The following is a 21,397-nucleotide window of genomic DNA, read 5'->3' as shown; positions in this document are numbered from 1 at the left end:
AGGTGAAACAATGTGTCATGATTAGTCAAATCCCGTCTTCACTCATCAAGGTAGGTTGAACACCTGCACGTCCTCCAAGTAGCATGTAGCATAAGCAATAAGATGTTTGTCCCGTGATCGTCCAGGAACTTGGAATCAGCTGTGCCTGGTTAGGCTGAGCTGGTTTAGAGTGGAGAGGACCACCGATCTTCCACCTGGGCAAGTGCCTTTTGACCTCCTGCCATCAGAGGGCCGAAATCTCCAGCCTGAGAATGTGCTGAGCCCTGTAGCCTAGTTACGCCAGCTCAGAACAATGATGAGCACACCTTTTTCCAGTCACCTTTCCTCATGCTCCCCATGCCTCATACTGCCCTGCTTCTTTATTCTTTATCCCACAGATACCCAAAGCCCCTTGCCTTTGGGGAGGCGGATTTGAGACCTATTGTCACGTCACGTCCTCGCTTGGCTGCCCTGTGAATAAACCTCCTCTTTGCTGCAAACCTCAGCATTTCAGTGTTTTGGCTTGCTGCGCCTCAGACAGAATGGTTGGGAGCAGTGGTACAGGTCCCTTGCCTGTGAGGGATGCTGGTTCCTAGTAGTCACGTTGCGGATGTTTTCTCCTCTCGGGGTGGGGGCGGGGCAGACATCCTGCTCTTCCGGAAAGGGAGAAACACAGGTGCCAAACCCTTGCCCTCAGCGTCACCGTCACCTAGGAGCTTGTTAGAAGCACAGAATCCAGGCCCCACCCAGAACTACTGAATACCAGCCTGCATTTAACAAGATCCACAAGAGAGGCATACCCATATTAAAGTTGGAGAGGCACCAAGCTGTCATCGTCTTCTCCACGGCTAATGAAAACGAAGCAGAGGTTCATCCCGAGCCGACTCTGCCTCAGTCACCTGGATATCACGTGAGCTCATTTAATCCTCCCCAGAACCTGCAAATGAGACTGAGGGTCAGAGTGGTCTAGCACCCAAGGTTCCATAAAAGAACATGACCAAGGCTCACTGGAGCCCAGACTTCCAAAAAAGAAGGCCCCTGAGCACAGCATGGCACCACCACAGCCCAAACCGTGGGCCTGGAGGGTAGGCCAGGCTGCCCACGCAGAGTTCACACCATTCGACAGATGCCCACAGCAGACCACAAGGCAATATGAGAAGTAAGTTCTGATTGTGGAATCTCTGAATTTTGAGATTTAAAGAAAAAAATCTGTTTTCGGGGGATGGTTAAAACAGTTCTACCAAGGAGTAAAGAGAGGGCATCTCAAGGCCCCTTCTGGACTTAGAATTTAATGGCTACTTATTGAGAAATGCTCCGTGCATTTGCTCAGCCCTACGTCGAGATAAAGTTCTCTGTGCCCTAAAAGCTTAGGTTCTAAAAAGGCCACAGAAATGGGTGAGACCTCAAAAATGCCAGAACAATGCAACGGCGTTAATCAGACTGTCTTTGCTTTGCCTTGCTTACAAGTCACTGACTTTAAACTGAATATGGTGTCATGTATTTACGTTTCTTGAAGCTTTTTTTTTTACAAAAGATCATATAAAGGTTTTCTTCCATGATAAAACTTTTATATTGTATTTCTCTTAAACTGGAGTGTGGTACATTTACCCTCCATCAGATGATTGCTTACAACTCACCTTGCTTTATTAAGAATACCGCTAGAGGCTTCTATGTCCCTACTAACAAAAATACATTTTCAGGCCCATTCAAACCAGTGAAAATCCAAGATTTCAGAGCACAAGATAATGAAAATTCTCTCTATCCGCGTCTTTTACTACTTTTAGCCTGTTAACATCCCTAAGTGTGTCAGATGAAAGGTACTGTCGCGGGAATTGACATCTTTAACAGCATTCCATACAGGTAAGTCTTGATTGTTCCAATTTCTCAGAAAGTTGGACACATTTACTGCCTCTATGACATCTCTAGGGTGTGTGGAAGAAATAAAAAAGAGGCCTGTACAATGTATTTCTCAAAATATACACACAAAGAGTTTGCACATACAAACAGGGAAACCTTATAAATAATGTATGGGGAGCAAAATATTGTCGGTAACGGAACTACTCATTTCGAAAGACAACACTGTCACCAAGTGTCCCCTCACCAAAACTGACTGGGAATGTTTAGGGGCCACCAAACCAGAGGTGGAGATTTGTAGGTACATTCTTGCCAGAAAAGAGAGCCTAGGGCATAAACCACTCAACTTGTTGGCACGAATGCCAGGGAAACCCAAGCAAGTGGATATAGAAGCCTACGTAATGCTTGGAAGTAGGAAGCTTTGGGGGACTACACCTGGGCTGGTACTGGCCTCCCTCCCCAAAGGGACAAGGAGAGCAGAAACCTGGATGGAGTCAAGAGAGAGCAAAAAGAAAGGCAAGGCTGGGTATGGAGCAACGTTTGGATCCAGGGGCATGTGTCTCAGAACTGCTGGGGCTCTGCAGACCAGCTGCATCCCCATTCTCCTTGACCCTCATTGGTATAATGAACTCAGGGTGGGCGCATCCCGGCTGCCAAGTCACTTCCACCCGTCCATGGAATTGACGGTTACTTGCTCACAGTGAACCAACCGCTCTGGACCTAACAGCTACTGCAGGGGGCGGTAGTGGACAACAAGGTGACGACAAGGACCAGATGCGAAGGAGGAAGAGACATTCCGCGGACCGACTGGGTGGACTGATGGTGTGGCCTTAAGTCTGCAGAGCTAAAGGGGCCAGGTGTAGAAAATGGAAGGGGAACCATGAGGATATGGTCAAGCCCCTTCGTATAGATATTTCATCCGTATGTTGTATGCAAGTTCCATTCAATTTGCTCTGAGTGAAAAAGAGAGAACAAAATTATCCTTTCAACCATGTCAGTGACTTTATTTACCATCTCATTTGATGAGCTCATAGCCCAGGGTCAGAGGGAAATGGGAGCTGTGAGTCTGCCATCTCTCAGGAAGTCTCAGGCCTCAGAGGCCCCTCATAGCCAAACTACCTCACCTTTTGCACCTTTCAAGCAACGTTATTCCTAAGTGCGAGTCATCCTCTTCATCAGGTTCTCCAAGAAACAGCAGTCTCTCCCAATGACAGAGGAAAAATGGGCTACTTTGGCTTTCTGAGGCACAATATGTAGTTCTCCAAAATGGTACCTGCCTGGGGGATTTTTCAAGAAAATTAAGCATCAGTGGTGATTTGTTTGTCTTCACATAACGTATGACCCAGATGTGCTGAGAAATAAGAAAAGGACGAACGAATCAAGGGCAGCTGATCCAAGGAGGCAAGGGGCAACTTCCACAGCCTACGTGGAAAGCTAGAGGAAGGGAACACCCAGATGGTGGGAGCTGAAGACAGGGGCCAGTCCTCCTTGGGCTCGGGATGCCACCGCCTCTTCCTACCTCTTCACGCTCTCCTTCTCTGTTGGCCCCTCCCAGCCATATTAAAGAGCCACAAGGAAATGCTCTCCTCCATTCCATTTTCCTGTCCTCCTATCCACCCCTCCCTTCTTTCCCTTTGCCATCAATTTCTTGACTTGCCCCCCATTTCTCCCCTCCCATCTACACTGCGATCTGGTTTCTGCCCCACTACTCCCGTGAAACTGACCTCCTTGAAGCCCCCAATGATTTCTCTGTTGACAAGTCCAGGGGACTACTTCTCAATCCTTATCTTTGTGACCGCCAAGCCGAGTTAGACCTTAAACAACGTCTCTGTCTTGAAAATCTCTTCCCTTGGCTTCTGCGCCACCTTTCCTTTTCTTTTCATGACACAGATCACAACCAGTGCTGCAGATTCCATCGAATTAAGGAATGCTGTTGCCTACATGTGCGAATGAGCTAAAGTGAGTACAGTACTGAAGTAGAGGACACCTAAAGTGAAACGTCTTCATGTACGTCCACGTGGCTGAGCAGCAAGTTAACCTTTCATACATGTGTTAAAGAAGAAGAGTTGGGTTTTATTTTATTTACTTTTCCCTGGACTGTGTTGAATGGCTATCATCTACAAGTTCAGGCTACTTTTTGCTGAGGATTAATAATGCACTGGGAGAGCTGAGAGAAACCTGAATAATAGAGCTGTCTTTTTCTTGACCAGTTCACCTTACTTTCCCAAACTCTAAGTCTTTCTCTAATTCTTTCCCCTTTTTATTGTAGTAAAATGAACATAACACAAAATTCACCATTTGGATCATTTTACAATTCACTGTACCATTCAGTGGAATTTACTACTGTCACAATGTTGTGCAACTATCACCACTGCCTAGCTGCAAAACATTTTCATCAACCAAGAGGAAACCTACACCCATTTTAAGGAGTCATTCCCAATTTCCCTCTCTTCCAAACCCCTGGCAACCACTAATGTATAATCTTTTCTGTGTGTATGGATTTGCCACTGCTGGACATTTCATATAAATGGAACCATACAAGATGTAGCCTTTCATGCCTGACTTCTTTCACTTAGTTGCATCCATCATGTAGCATGTATCAGAAATCCACTCACTGTTACGGCTGAATCCTTCATACTGTTTGAATACAAAATTAAAAATACGTTGAGAGTGAAGCTCTGTTTTAATGGCACATCTATTAGGCCAATTCATTGAAAGAAGCTGAAGATGGAGATGTTGTTGTGAAATGATAATCGTTGAGAAGCCTCAGCCAATTGGATAATGAAATGTTTGGGAAATGTTGCAGAATATTAGCTGATTTATATTAAAAGCCTATTAAACAAGGATTCAGGAGATTGTCTTTTTCTTGCAGGTAACTTAAATGAGGCAGAAAGAAATAACTGCCCTTTAAAACACATTTTGAAAGGATTCTATTTATTCTTAATAGACGAATGGGAGGGAGTACAGGAAGTTCACATCCAATATGGACTCCCTGTCCAAACACTGTTTGTCGTTCTAGCCACCGCTATCGAATTATATTTCTTGAGAGGAAGGCAGCTCAATTCCTGCATATTACTTTCTAAACTTCATCCATCAAATCCATTAATACAGTATAAACAAGAGTTGTTCATGTTTAAGTGCAGTTCAAATATCAGGTATAAAGGACCCCCAGTAAGAAAAAGAATCCTATATCTCTTGCCAGAATGTGGTCAGCTCTGGGGTGCTCTGCTAGCTGAAAGACACATTCCTTATTAAGAGGATAGAGGCTGTTTAAGAGGGATGAGAGCCAAAAAAATTTAACTACATATATGTGTTAAGAACAGTGCTAGGTTATCTCATGTTCTAGATCAGTCAAGGCTCACCATTTTACATACGTGAAAAGCAAAGTTAAAAGTGTATTCGTAGGGCTTCCCTGTTGGCGCAGTGGTTAAGGATCCACCTGCCAGTGCACGGGACACACGTTTGAGCCCTGGTCCGGGAAGATCCCACATGCCACGGAGCAACTAAGACCATGTGCCACAACTACTGAGCCTGCGTGCTAGAGCCCGTGAACCACAACTACTGAAGCCCACGCACCTAGGCCCCGTGCTCAGCAACAGTGAGAAGCCACCACAATGAGAATCCCGCGTACTGCAACAGAGTAGCCCCCGCTCACTGCAACTAGAGAAAGGCTGCGCACAGCAACGAAGAGCCTAGGCAGCCAAAGATAAATAAATAAATACGTCTATTTTTAAAAAAATGTGTTTTAGTAACTTACTAAAAGGCACGCAATCAGTAAACGTGAGCAAGGATTCAATCCCAAATCTGTCACACAGAAGTTGAAGCTAATACTCGAGATTGATAAAAACAGCACTAATTTAAAACTTCAGAGGTATTTTTTACTTCATACTTTCACTAATGCTCTTTGGAGATAAATCATTTCATTTATATGGGCCTTAGTTTTTACAACTATAATAGTTGGAAGCTTGACTAGGTGATCTGTATGTAGTCTTCCAATTCTGAAATGTTCCACTAATTTGGATTCCTACAATAATTGCCCTTGCAATACATGCATGCTGCCACCAAGTAGCAGTAGCGACTACTAGTTCCTTTTTTATCCCTAGTGGGGGTGCATTTTGACAGCAGACTTATCCGTCAATAGTACAACCTGTTAGTATAACTATAAGATAACAAAATAATCTGGTATTCCTTCCTGTAAAAGAGAAGCTTTACATTGTGTCTGTGAATCGTACCAGAATCACCTGTAGCTTTATAAATATAGAGGAAATCCTGAACCCATTGAATGAGAATCTTCAGAGACAGGACTTGGGCATCTGGAATTTTGGGCTCCCATCATTTGTATATTTTATTTCATTTTATTTTTGCCTATGTACAATATTTGTCACATCCTTTTGAATCTTTAAAAGGTTCTTTCTGTTTTAAATTTTAGAATATTCCATAATCTTCACCTACTTTTCATAAGGTGTTATCTGTTATGTTTATTCGATCTTGTGCTTCTCCTGGTTAAGACTTCTTTCTTTCCTTTTTTTTTCTCGTGGCCCTGCCTCATGTCTTGCAGGATCTTAGTTCCCTGACATGGGATTGGACCCCAGGGTCCCAGCAGTGAAAGCGCCATGTTCTAAACACTGGACCACCAGGGAAGTCCCAAGATTTCAGTTTTAAATGACTTTTTTCCCACTCTAATTCATTCCTGGGATCAGTTTCATGTTTGGACATTAAAGCAACCTTGCATTGCCAGAATAAAGCTACTTTGATTTCGATATATGATTGTTTTACATACCATGGATACAGTTTGTGCTTCTCTTTACACATTTTGCATGCATGTTCAAAGGAGAAACTGGCCTGTGATTCTATTCTTGTAATATCCTTTATAGATTATTTTTAAGATTCTATACTTTATTTTTTATTTATTTATATTTTTGGCTGCATTGGGTCTTCATTGCTGCATGCATGCTTTCTCTAGTTTTGGCGAGCGGGGGTCTATTCTTTGTTGCAGTGAGTAGGTTTCTCATTGCAGCCTTCTGACCACATGGGCTTCTGACCCCATTCGTCGGTGCTACTTCAGTTCCTTACCCCTTCCCTTCTGACCCTGGGCGGTGAAATCCTCTTTCTGCAGCTGGCCTGCGGCAGAAAGTCAATGAGGCAAGAGTAGGCTTGGAGTATCCAAGGAGCAGAAAGGATGTCAGCGTGTGAAAAACAGAGCGAGCAAATTAGAGAGGAGAAGGAAACACTCAGAGAGGAAACAGAGGCCCAGATTTCTAGGTCTGTGGAGGCACTGTGAGGACTTTGCATTTTCTGTGAAGAAGCCACTGAAGAAATTTGAGTGACATGATCTGACTTATGTTTTAACAAGATCTCTCTGGATGCCACGTTGATTAGAGATTGTAGGAGAGCAAGGACAAGCCCCAGAAGACCAACAGTTGATTCAAAGAAGTGATTACTCAAACCTGGTCCCCCTCCTCAATGAGGACGCAGAGCAGGAATCGGCAAATAAAGGCCACAAATCAAATCAGGCTCTCAGCCTGGATCTGTGGGACTGTGAGCTAATAACGGTTCTCACGTTCAGAAAGCTTGTTGAAGAAGAAAGAGGAGGAGAAGCTACAGAAACTGTATATGGCCCACAAAGCCTAAGATATTTAAAATCCAGAAGATGCTTTCCAACACCTGATGTAAAACATGTGGCTGGTAGGAGGTCCTCAACCAAATTTGGAAGAGGAATACATGAGTCAGTTCGTTCCTGAAAACACTGTAAAGTGATAGGGGTCAAGAAACATTTACCCGTTCACCCTTAACCTTCACAAATGATGCCAATTCCATTGAGCTATTGAAAAATACATTCTGGCTTTCAAAAAAGTAACCCAGAGGGCATTTTCTCACATAGGCAAGGTCATAAACAACTGTCAAGTGAAGTTGAAATAGCAACAAATCAAATAATAACAAAAACATTTTTACAGAATTTTAAACCTTACAAAGCATTTTCATGTTCATTATCTAATTTAATCCCCAAATCAACGTCATGAGATAGTTATTATTTCCCCATTAGAAATGACCACATATTAAATCCTTAGTGATTGCTCAAGAAAAGCTGAAATCTTGAGTGTTACATCCATTAATGCCATGGTTGGGTGTTTTCCCATGGGAACACTGGATGCTAAAATCCACAGGGATTTTCAGCTCAAGATGGCAGACTAGGAAATATATTTACTTTCTGTTCCTCCTGAAACCATATCTCAATAAAACTGTAGAAATACCAAAATTAATCAACCAATGAAAGCCAAGATATTTTGGAAGTCATCAACCACAGAAAGATTTCAACACATTTCGAGAAGGCAAACAATGAAATGGAGGAGCCGTGAATAAAATAATGAAGAAAAAAAGGCTGAACCTAAGTAAGGTCTGCACAAAGCCACTCAGCTTTTGCTGAGCTCCGGTTATAGTAAAGGGCAGAGGAAAGAAGAGGGGCAGAAAACAAGGAGACAAAACGTCATTTTAGGAAAAACAGTTCGTTTAATGAGCTCCAGGGAACACTCAGCCTGCTGCCATACTAACTCATGAATTACAATGGATTGTTGGTAAGCAAGACAAGAAAACAGGGAAGAAACGAAAGAAACAAAAATCAAGACATTGTTTCTAACTGAACTCTTCTCAAAGGAGATCGAGGAATTATGGTTCAATGCCACAGCTGTAAATCATTTCTGCTCTTGGAGAGGTTACAAAGGGCTTATAATATTTCCCTTTTGTTCAGACAGAATTTAGGTCTGAGCAAAAGCTTTTGTGTCCTCCAACCCCAACATTTATTGGGGATGGAAGCCCAGATTTGCTGGGACATACCATAAAAAGAATCTCATGAGCAGAGGGTCAAACTGATTTTGGAATATATGAATTATGTCCAGTGTGAGTTTCAATAGGTTTTAAAATATATACATACATACATATTTATATATATATACATTTTTACTGATCTATATAATTTTGGGTTCTGAAACTTCTACATGTCACATGCGTGATACATAACAGACAATGTCAGACCCAGGAGGGAGAAAACACTCCAATGAAGCAAGCCAAAGAAACAAGTTTTAAGCAAGTGATCAAGTGATGTGTAGACCAGGATTGTTCAATTCCTACCTGTCATGCTGAAGCTTCCAGCTCCTGAATAACAACACTTGCTTGCCTTGTCCTAGACAGCCAAGAGTATGTCTCCTCTCTTGGGCATAAGAATCTCTAGAGTTACATATCTGTAGTAAGAGTGGACCCAGCTGGCATACTCACAATGACCAAATTGTGTTGATCGTACTTTATACCAATACATCGCCCCACGCTGAAGTTGCAATAAATGATATATTTGCTTTCTAGACATGAATGAGACGCCTTACTGGATATACTCCAGGAAGGCCAGAGAAGCTGGCTTCTAATCCATACGGAACAATTCACTGGTGAATTTCTTTCACGATAGCCCATGATTTATCTAGAATATCATCTTGACATATCTGGATCCTTCAAACTAGACAAAGGGAAAATACGGGCTTCAAGCCTCAATTAGAAATATGGAATGGTGCCATGCTGACAACTGGTGGTCCCTGACCTGTATCTTCTGAGATTAGAACACAGTGTGGTGGATGACCAATTCATGCATTGAACAAAAGAAGACCTCCTACAGGGCAGTGTAGCTGTTCGTTACAGGTATGGCACTTAGGGCTAAGTACCATAAGGACTACAAGAGAAAAAGAAAAACAAGTAACACATGAAGCATATATGATAAGGAGGCACCACAGTCCAGAGCACGAGCTCTGGAATCACACAGGCTTGGATCGAATCCCAGCTAAGCCACTACCATCTATATACCCTGAAGGACAGGCCAAGGTTTAAATGTTGTTTTACCAGATTTCAAAAAAGAAGTGAAGAAAGAACCTATCTGCCAGGAAGGGACATCGTGGGGTGCAGTATCCAGTCGGATCAGGGCTCTGCATCTCCTGCTCAGAAACCTTGGCCACCTGGCTCATGGTGATGCTGGCAGCTGAGCAGCCCTGGAGAAGGCGATCCTGTCTCCAGGTCTCGCAGAGAAGCTGGGGAGGTCTCCGGACGAGGTGGCCCACACCCTGGTAAGCTCTGGCTGTCTCCTGCCCTCAGGTCTGAGCAGGCTCTGGCCTCTGGGCCCCGTGGTGGGGAAGGCCTGGCCGATACATACACAGGGCTGAGGGGCCTGCAGAGCCAGTCCCCAGGCAGGGTGAGCTCTGGAGGAGGCTTCCACAGTCCCCAGCAGTCTCCGCATGGTGGCCCATCTGGCGCCAAACACCTGCCACCCACAGCGAGAAGTCCCAGCCACTAGAAAGTCCAGAAGGGGCCCCACACTTTGCCTTTGGGCCTGGGTTAAGCCACCAGCTGGGCTTGCACGTGACCCCTGCCTCAACCCCCTGCCCCGCCCGCCCTTTCTCTGTGACACGTACAATGGATATGTCATAAAGCCAGGCTGAGCCAGTGCTATAAATTCAGAGGAGTTAGAATCTAGGAAGAAGCTCTCCCACTTTCACTCTCTGCTCTCAGATCAGGCAGGCAGTACCTCTAATATGGAAGCTATGGACACCACACCTACCTCCCAGGCTGTCCTCTTCCATTCTGCTCATGTTTTCCCCAGCACCCCATTGACGGCTTTGGCGGGTATCGGGGCTTCAGCAGGCAGCACGTCAGACCCCGAACCTATGGACACCACACCTCCTTCACACGCTGTCATCTTCCATTCTGCTCCTGTTTTCCCCAGCACCCCATTTACGGCCCTGGCGGGCATCGGTGCTTCCGCAGTCAGCACGTCTGACCCCGAACCTATGGACACCACACCTCCTTCCCAGGCTGTCATCTTCTATTCTGCTCCTGTTTTCTCCAGCACCCCATTTTCGGCTTTGGTGGGCATCGGTGCCTCAGTAGTCAGCACCTCAGACCCCGAACCTATGGACACCACACCTCCTTCCCAGGCTGTCATCTTCCATCCTGCTCCTCTTTACCCCAGCACCCCATTTACCGCTTAGGCCGGCACTGGTGCTTCAGCAGGCAGCACCTCTAACACCAAAGCTATGGACACCACACCTCCTTCCCAGGCTGTCATTTTCCAGTCTGCCCTGTCTCCAAGTAGAACCACTACCCATTTCACACTGCTGTTCCCAGTTCTGAGAACACACCACCCAGTGGTAGCAATGCCTCAGCCCATGCCTCGACTCATTTACCTGCAACGTGAGCCAACAGATAGACCAACACTTCAAAGTTATGACAGAAAATTGAGTAAGTTATACGCTTGGAATTTCATTTATTATTATTAACAAGCACAACTGTAGTGCTTAGACTATAACAAGTACTATTCTAAGGGCTTACCAAATATTAACTCACTTATTCCTCATAATGGCAACCCTAGTGGTAGGGAATATTCATAGTGTTCACTTTTTGGGGGGAAACTGAGGCTCAGAGACGTTGAATAGCTTGCCTAATGCCACACAGTTAGTAGGTGGCAAAACCCGGGATTAAAACCAGACCATCTAGACTTTCATCACTTTGCTGTGTCACCTTATTATAAGTTGTGGTTAGGGAAGGGACTAAATTGACAAGACTGTGAACTAAAAGGAGAAGGGAGAAATGAGAAAATGAGTGATCCTAGAAACTAGAGAAGGTTTAGGCTCAGAAATTTCTGGTGATGAGACCCAGAAGAACAAGAACTTGGTTGGAATGTTAACTTGGGGTAGTATCTGAATCCACTGAGAAATGGTGTTGTTTCCTGTAAAATTTAGAAAGGTCAGTTGGATGAAGATTAACAAAGACAAAAGTAGAAAGGAAAAGAAAAAGGTGCCTTAAGTGAGACATAACTGCTCCCCTCTACGTACCCACAGGTTGTGTCCTGTGGGAAAGGATGGAGCTCTCTCTACCGGGTTGGTCACCAGGCTGAACAAGGAGAAACATGGCAACCATTGTACTGGTTTTGATGATCCCTCAAAACCAAGGCTTCAGTTTCCAAGAACGACCTACGGTAGCATAACTAGTGTGTGTCACACATGCCACTAAGTGTGTTTCCAGTCACACATTTTAATTGGAGAAATACTTCCTATGAGGTAGGCATTAGTTCGCTATGGCTGCTGTAACAAATTACTACAAATGTGCTTGCTTCTAACAAAACACACTTATTTTCTTATGGTTCTGGAAGACAGAGGTCCAAAACCAGTTTCCCTGGGCTGAAACCAGGAGTCAACAGGGCCATCCATCCTCCTTCTAGAGGCTCTAAGCGAGAATCTGTTTCCTCGCCAGCATTCCTTCACTTCTGGCCACATCAATCCAACCCCAACTTCATCATCACATTCTCTTTGGGGTAAAAATTCCCTCTGCCTCTCTCTTACGAGAACACCAGTGGTTATATTTGGGCCCATCCAGGTAGTCCAGGAGAATCTTCCCATCTGAGAACCATTACTTTCATCCCACTGGCAAAGTGCCTTCTGCCATTTAAGGTGACATTCACAGGTTCTGGAGAGTAGGATGTGGACATTTGGCGGCAATGGTATTATTCGGTCTACTACAAGGTAGATACTATTATCTTTCTCAGATGTAGGAAATGACGTTTAGGGAAGTAGTCTGTCTCAGGTCTACAATTTCCAGAGTAGAGACTTACATTCTGCCACTGACACTTTAGGACACACCCTAAACAACTTTAATCTGTGTCCTTAACTACTGCGTAATCCTTGGTTAAGAGTGACACTTAGGTATCAAGACCCAATTGAATAGAACGCAAGTACTGTCTCCTCTTTCACTATGTTTGCCTGGTGTACTGATGAATCTTGCCCAGAGCAGAAGAGTTCAGAAAAATGTTATGCAGGTGTACGAAGAGAAAGCATTTACTGTTTGATGTGCACGGAGGAACGGAAGGCTTTTTCAAATAAAATAAAATAAAATATGCCACCAAATAGTCAATTGTCACAGCAGAGGTAACCCCGTGGGAGTCATGAGGAGACTAAAATTATCTCCAATTGTGCAGGGCAGAAAAGTTTCAATGAAGGCAGGTGTAGTTCAGCCAAGGCCTACAGCACAGAAGTAGGAATTTGGGTATGTACGAATGGGAAAAAAGACATTTGAGGCATGGGAAATAGTTTAATGCAGAATGGACGAGAAATATGCATTAGACCTTTTCTAAAACAACTGGCTTATTAACTCAGTAAATCGATTTAGTCAGTCAAACTAGCTTTAGCTGATTACTTATCCAGGGGATAGCTGTTGAGAGTAATTTTTGTCACAGAACAGTAAATAAAATGGTTGAACTATAGCTTTAGGCTTGCTAAGCGAAATAGATGGCTCTAGATGATTTTCAAGTGACTTACTTGGTAGTACTCACGAAATTGGGGGTTAACAATTGCTTAAGAAAACAAAGAGAATTGATTTTAAATAAAGTAGCTACTGTGTAAACTATCTGTTCAGTAGCTCATGTTAAACGGATGTTTATAATCCCCATTGGACAACCAACTACATTTTTGCAAATGGCAATGTGAATTGCTGTTGCATAAACTATAGCAATGACCACCTATGTAATTTGTTGTCCAAACCAGAAATCTTCTAACAATACTGGTGTCCTAATAAAAATAAGCACGAAGGGAACACACAGTGGGTGTCTCCCGTGTGCCTGTGCATGCATCTATATCTCACTGAACCCTCATAACAGCCCCCAAGAGAGGGACTCTTGGCGTCCCCATGCTGCTTGTGGAGAAACAGGCACAGGAAGGTTCAAGAGTCTATCTACCTAATATCGCACAGAGGGTGGCAGAGCCCGTTTTTAAACCACCTGCCTCCAATACCAGGTGCCAGGAGCCAGACTCAGCCTACAGCTCTCTTCTGCTCGCCTGGAGGTGAAACAATGTGTCATGATTAGTCAAATCCCGTCTTCACTCATCAAGGTAGGTTGAACACCTGCACGTCCTCCAAGTAGCATGTAGCATAAGCAATAAGATGTTTGTCCCGTGATCGTCCAGGAACTTGGAATCAGCTGTGCCTGGTTAGGCTGAGCTGGTTTAGAGTGGAGAGGACCACCGATCTTCCACCTGGGCAAGTGCCTTTTGACCTCCTGCCATCAGAGGGCCGAAATCTCCAGCCTGAGAATGTGCTGAGCCCTGTAGCCTAGTTACGCCAGCTCAGAACAATGATGAGCACACCTTTTACCAGTCACCTTTCCTCATGCTCCCCATGCCTCATACTGCCCTGCTTCTTTATTCTTTATCCCACAGATACCCAAAGCCCCTTGCCTTTGGGGAGGCGGATTTGAGACCTATTGTCACGTCACGTCCTCGCTTGGCTGCCCTGTGAATAAACCTCCTCTTTGCTGCAAACCTCAGCATTTCAGTGTTTTGGCTTGCTGCGCCTCAGACAGAATGGTTGGGAGCAGTGGTACAGGTCCCTTGCCTGTGAGGGATGCGGGTTCCTAGTAGTCACGTTGCGGATGTTTTCTCCTCTCGGGGTGGGGGCGGGGCAGACATCCTGCTCTTCCGGAAAGGGAGAAACACAGGTGCCAAACCCTTGCCCTCAGCGTCACCGTCACCTAGGAGCTTGTTAGAAGCACAGAATCCAGGCCCCACCCAGAACTACTGAATACCAGCCTGCATTTAACAAGATCCACAAGAGAAGCATACCCATATTAAAGTTGGAGAGGCACCAAGCTGTCATCGTCTTCTCCACGGCTAATGAAAACGAAGCAAAGGTTCATCCCGAGCCGACTCTGCCTCAGTCACCTGGATATCACATGAGCTCATTTCATCCTCCCCAGAACCTGCAAATGAGACTGAGGGTCAGAGTGGTCTAGCACCCAAGGTTCCATAAAAGAACAGGACCAAGGCTCACTGGAGCCCAGACTTCCAAAAAAGAAGGCCCCTGAGCACAGCATGGCACCACCGCAGCCCAAACCGTGGGCCTGGAGGGTAGGCCAGGCTCCCCACGCAGAGTTCACGCCATTCGACAGATGCCCACAGCAGACCACAAGGCAATATGAGAAGTAAGTTCTGATTGTGGAATCTCTGAATTTTGAGATTTAAAGAAAAAATCTGTTTTCGGGGGATGGTTAAAACAGTTCTACCAAGGAGTAAAGAGAGGGCATCTCAAGGCCCCTTCTGGACTTAGAATTTAATGCCTACTTATTGAGAAATGCTCCGTGCATTTGCTCAGCCCTACGTCGAGATGAAGTTCTCTGTGCCCTAGAAGCTTAGGTTCTAAAAAGGCCACAGAAATGGGTGAGACCTTAAAAATGCCAGAACAATGCAACGGCCTTAATCAGACTGTCTTTGCTTTGCCTTGCTTACAAGTCTCTGACTTTAAACTGAATATGGTGTCATGTCTTTACGTTTCTTGAAGCTTTTTTTTTTTTACAAAAGATCATATAAAGATTTTCTTCCATGGTAAAACTTTTGTATTGTATTTCTCTTAAACTGGAGTGTGGTACATTTACCCTCCATCAGATGATTGCTTACAACTCACCTTGCTTTATTAAGAATACCACTAGAGGCTTCTATGTCCCTACTAACAAAAATACATTTTCAGGCCCATTCAAACCAGTGAAAATCCAAGATTTCAGAGCACAAGATAATGAAAATTCTCTCTATCCGCGTCTTTTACTACTTTTAGCCTGTTAACAGTCCCTAAGTGTGTCAGATGAAAGGTACTGTCGCGGGAATTGACATCTTTAACACATTCCATACAGGTAAGTCTTGATTGTTCCAATTTCTCAAAAAGTTGGACACATTTACTGCCTCTATGACATCTCTAGGGTGTGTGGAAGAAATAAAAAAGAGGCCTGTACAATGTATTTCTCAAAATGTACACACAAAGAGTTTGCACATACAAACAGGGAAACCTTATAAATAATGTATGGGGAGCAAAGTATTGTCGGTAACGGAACTACTCATTTCGAAAGACAACACTGTCACCAAGTGTCCCCTCACCAAAACTGACTGGGAATGTTTAGGGGCCACCAAACCAGAGGTGGAGATTTTTAGGCACATTCTTGCCAGAAAAGAGAGCCTAGGGCATAAACCACTCAACTTGTTGGCACGAATGCCAGGGCAACCCAAGCAAGTGGGTATAGAAGCCTACGTAATGCTTGGAAGTAGGAAGCTTTGGGGGACTACACCTGGGCTGGTACTGACCTCCCTCCCCAAACGGACAAGGAGAGCAGAAACCTGGATGGAGTCAAGAGAGAGCAAAAAGAAAGGCAAGGCTGGGTATGGAGCAACGTTTGGATCCAGGGGCATGTGTTCCAGAACTGCTGGAGCTCTGCAGACCAGCTGCATCCCCATTCTCCTTGACCCTCATTGGTATAATGAACTCAGGGTGAGCGCATCCCGGCTGCCAAGTCACTTCCACCCGTCCAAGGAGTTGACGGTTACTTGCTCACAGTGAACCAACCGCTCTGGACCTAACAGCTACTGCAGGGGGCGGTAGTGGAGAACAAGGTGACGACAAGGACCAGATGCGAAGGAGGAAGAGACATTCAGCGGACCGACTGGGTGGACTGATGGTGTGGCGTTAAGTCTGCAGAGCTAAAGGGGCCAGGTGTAGAAAAGGGAAGGGGAACCATGAGGATATGGTCAAGCCCCTTCGTATAGATATTTCATCCGTATGTTGTATGCAAGTTCCATTCAATTTGCTCTGAGTGAAAAAGAGAGAACAAAATTATCCTTTCAACCATGTCAGTGACTTTATTTACCATCTCATTTGATGAGCTCATAGCCCAGGGTCAGAGGGAAATGGGAGCTGTGAGTCTGCCATCTCTCAGGAAGTCTCAGGCCTCAGAGGTCCCTCATAGCCAAACTACCTCACCTTTTGCACCTTTCAAGCAACGTTATTCCTAAGTGCGAGTCACCCTCTTCATCAGGTTCTCCAAGAAACAGCAGTCTCTCCCAATGACAGAGGAAAAATGGGCTACTTTGGCTTTCTGAGGCACAATATGTAGTTCTCCAAAATGGTACCTGCCTGGGGGATTTTTCAAGAAAATTAAGCATCAGTGGTGATTTGTTTGTCTTCACATAACGTATGACCCAGATGTGCTGAGAAATAAGAAAAGGACGAACGAATCAAGGGCAGCTGATCCAAGGAGGCAAGGGGCAACTTCCACAGCCTACGTGGAAAGCTAGAGGAAGGGAACATCCAGCTGGTGGGAGCTGAAGACAGGGGCCAGTCCTCCTTGGGCTCGGGATGCCACCGCCTCTTCCTACATCTTCATGCTCTCCTTCTCTGTTGGCCCCTCCCAGCCATATTAAAGAGCCACAAGGAAATGCTCTCCTCCATTCCATTTTCCTGTCCTCCTATCCACCCCTCCCTTCTTTCCCTTTGCCATCAATTTCTTGACTTGCCCCCCATTTCTCCCCTCCCATCTACACTGCGACCTGGTTTCTGCCCCACTACTCCCGTGAAACTGACCTCCTTGAAGCCCCCAATGATTTCTCTGTTGACAAGTCCAGGGGACTACTTCTCAATCCTTATCTTTATGACCGCCAAGCCGAGTTAGACCTTAAACAACGTCTCTGTCTTGAAAATCTCTTCCCTTGGCTTCTGCGCCACCTTTCCTTTTCCTTTCATGACACCGATAACAACCAGTGCTGCAGATTCCATCGAATTAAGGAATGCTGTTGCCTACACGTGTGAATGAGCTAAAGTGAGTACAGTACTGAAGTAGAGGACACCTAAAGTGAAACGTCTTCATGTACGTCCACGGGGCTGAGCAGGAAGTTAACCTTTCATACATGTGTTAAAGAAGAAGAGTTGGGTTTTATTTTATTTACTTTTCCCTGGACTGTGTTGAATGGCTATCATCTACAAGTTCAGGCTACTTTTTGCTGAGGATTAATAATGCACTGGGAGAGCTGAGAGAAACCTGAATAATAGAGCTGTCTTTTTCTTGACCAGTTCACCTTACTTTCCCAAACTCTAAGTCTTTCTCTAATTCTTTCCCCTTTTTATTGTAGTAAAATGAACATAACACAAAATTCACCATTTGGATCATTTTACAATTCACTGTACCATTCAGTGGAATTTACTACTGTCACAATGTTGTGCAACTATCACCACTGCCTAGCTGCAAAACATTTTCATCAACCAAGAGGAAACCTACACCCATTTTAAGGAGTCATTCCCAATTTCCCTCTCTTCCAAACCCCTGGCAACCACTAATGTATAATCTTTTCTGTGTGTATGGATTTGCCACTGCTGGAAATTTCATATAAATGGAACTATACAAGATGTAGCCTTTCATGCCTGACTTCTTTCACTTAGTTGCATCCATCATGTAGCATGTATCAGAAATCCACTCACTGTTACGGCTGAATCCTTCATACTGTTTGAATACAAAATTAAAAATACGTTGAGAGTGAAGCTCTGTTTTAATGGCACATCTATTAGGCCAATTCATTGAAAGAAGCTGAAGATAGAGATGTTGTTGTGAAATGATAATCGTTGAGAAGCCTCAGCCAATTGGATAATGAAAAGTTTGGGAAATGTTGCAAAAAATTAGCTGATTTATATTAAAAGCCTATTAAACAAGGATTCAGGAGATTGTCTTTTTCTTGCAGGTAACTTACATGAGGCAGAAAGAAATAACTGCCCTTTAAAACACATTTTGAAAGGATTCTATTTATTCTTAATAGACGAATGGGAGGGAGTACAGGAAGTTCACATCCAATATGGACTCCCTGTCCAAACACTGTTTGTCGTTCTAGCCACCGCTATCGAATTATATTTCTTGAGAGGAAGGCAGCTCAATTCCTGCATATTACTTTCTAAACTTCATCCATCAAATCCATTAATACAGTATAAACAAGAGTTGTTCATGTTTAAGTGCAGTTCAAATATCAGGTATAAAGAACCCCCAGTAAGAAAAAGAATCCTATATCTCTTGCCAGAATGTGGTCAGCTCTGGGGTGCTCTGCTAGCTGAAAGACACATTCATTATTAAGAGGATAGAGGCTGTTTAAGAGGGATGAGAGCCAAAAAAATTTAACTACATATATGTGTTAAGAACAGTGCTAGGTTATCTCATGTTCTAGATCAGTCAAGGCTCACCATTTTACATACGTGAAAAGCAAAGTTAAAAGTGTATTCGTAGGGCTTCCCTGTTGGCGCAGTGGTTAAGGATCCACCTGCCAGTGCACGGGACACACGTTTGAGCCCTGGTCCGGGAAGATCCCACATGCCACGGAGCAACTAAGACCATGTGCCACAACTACTGAGCCTGCGTGCTAGAGCCCGTGAACCACAACTACTGAAGCCCACGCACCTAGGCCCCGTGCTCAGCAACAGCGAGAAGCCACCACAATGAGAATCCTGCGTACTGCAACAGAGTAGCCCCCGCTCACTGCAACTAGAGAAAGGCTGCGCACAGCAACGAAGAGCCTAGGCAGCCAAAGATAAATAAATAAATACGTCTATTTAAAAAAAAATGTGTTTTAGTAACTTACTAAAAGGCACGCAATCAGTAAACATGAGCAAGGATTCAATCCCAAATCTGTCACACTGAAGTTGAAGCTAATACTCGAGATTGATAAAAACAGCACTAATTTAAAACTTCAGAGGTATTTTTTACTTCATACTTTCACTAATGCTCTTTGGAGATAAATCATTTCATTTATATGGGCCTTAGTTTTTACAACTATAATAGTTGGAAGCTTGACTAGGTGATCTGTATGTAGTCTTCCAATTCTAAAATGTTCCACTAATTTGGATTCCTACAATAATTGCCCTTGCAATACATGCATGCTGCCACCAAGTAGCAGTAGAGACTACTAGTTCCTTTTTTATCCCTAGTGGGGGTGCATTTTGACAGCAGACTTATCCGTCAATAGTACAACCTGTTAGTATAACTATAAGATAACAAAATAATCTGGTATTCTTTCCTGTAAAAGAGAAGCTTTACATTGTGTCTGTGAATCGTACCAGAATCACCTGTAGCTTTATAAATATAGAGGAAATCCTGAACCCATTGAATGAGAATCTTCAGAGACAGGACTTGGGCATCTGGAATTTTGGGCTCCCATCATTTGTATATTTTATTTCATTTTATTTTTGCCTATGTACAATATTTGTCACATCCTTTTGAATCTTTAAAAGGTTCTTTCTGTTTTAAATTTTAGAATATTCCATAATCTTCACCTACTTTTCATAAGGTGTTATCTGTTATGTTTATTCGATCTTGTGCTTCTCCTGGTTAAGACTTCTTTCTTTCCTTTTTTTTTTCTCGTGGCCCTGCCTCATGTCTTGCAGGATCTTAGTTCCCTGACATGGGATTGGACCCCAGGGTCCCAGCAGTGAAAGCGCCATGTTCTAAACACTGGACCACCAGGGAAGTCCCAAGATTTCAGTTTTAAATGACATTTTTCCCACTCTAATTCATTCCTGGGATCAGTTTCATGTTTGGACATTAAAGCAACCTTGCATTGCCAGAATAAAGCTACTTTGATTTTGATATATGATTGTTTTACATACCATGGATACAGTTTGTGCTTCTCTTTACACATTTTGCATGCATGTTCAAAGGAGAAACTGGCCTGTGATTCTATTCTTGTAATATCCTTTATAGATTATTTTTAAGATTCTATACTTTATTTTTTAGTTATTTATTTTTGGCTGCATTGGGTCTTCATTGCTGCATGCATGCTTTCTCTAGTTTTGGCGAGCGGGGGTCTATTCTTTGTTGCAGTGAGTAGGCTTCTCATTGCAGCCTTCTGACCGCATGGGCTTCTGACACCATTCGTCGGTGCTACTTCAGTTCCTTACCCCTTCCCTTCTGACCCTGGGCGGTGAAATCCTCTTTCTGCAGCTGGCCTGCGGCAGAAAGTCAATGAGGCAAGAGTAGGCTTAGAGTATCCAAGAAGCTGAAAGGATGTCAGCGTGTGAAAAACAGAGCGAGCAAATTGGAGAGGAGAAGGAAACACTCAGAGAGGAAACAGAGGCCCAGATTTCTAGGTCTGTGGAGGCACTCTGAGGACTTTGCACTTTCTGTGAAGAAGCCACTGAAGAAATTTGAGTGACATGATCTGACTTATGTTTTAACAAGATCTCTCTGGATGCCACGTTGATTAGAGATTTTAGGAGAGCAAGGACAAGCCCCAGAAGACCAACAGTTGATTCAAAGAAGTGATTACTCAAACCTGGTCCCCCTCCTCAATGAGGACGCAGAGCAGGAATCGACAAATAATGGCCACAAATCAAATCAGGCTCTCAGCCTGGATCTGTGGGACTGTGAGCTAATAACGGTTCTCACGTTCAGAAAGCTTGTTGAAGAAGAAAGAGGAGGAGAAGCTACAGAAACTGTATATGGCCCACAAAGCCTAAGATATTTAAAATCCAGAAGATGCTTTCCAACACCTGATGTAAAGCATGTGGCTGGTAGGAGGTCCTCAACCAAATTTGGAAGAGGATTACATGAGTCAGTTCGTTCCTGAAAACACTGTAAAGTGATAGGGGTCAAGAAACATTTACCCGTTCACCCTAAACCTTCACAAATGATGCCAGTTCCGTTGAGCTATTGAAAAATACATTCTGGCTTTCAAAAAAGTAACCCAGAGGGCAT

Source organism: Delphinapterus leucas, chromosome 9 (assembly GCF_059928025.1).
Source record: "Delphinapterus leucas isolate spDelLeu-1000000601 "Yukka" chromosome 9, BTC_Dleu_Yukka2, whole genome shotgun sequence".
Classification (NCBI taxonomy): Eukaryota; Metazoa; Chordata; class Mammalia; order Artiodactyla; family Monodontidae; genus Delphinapterus; species Delphinapterus leucas.
Note: the sequence above shows the minus strand (reverse complement) of the source record.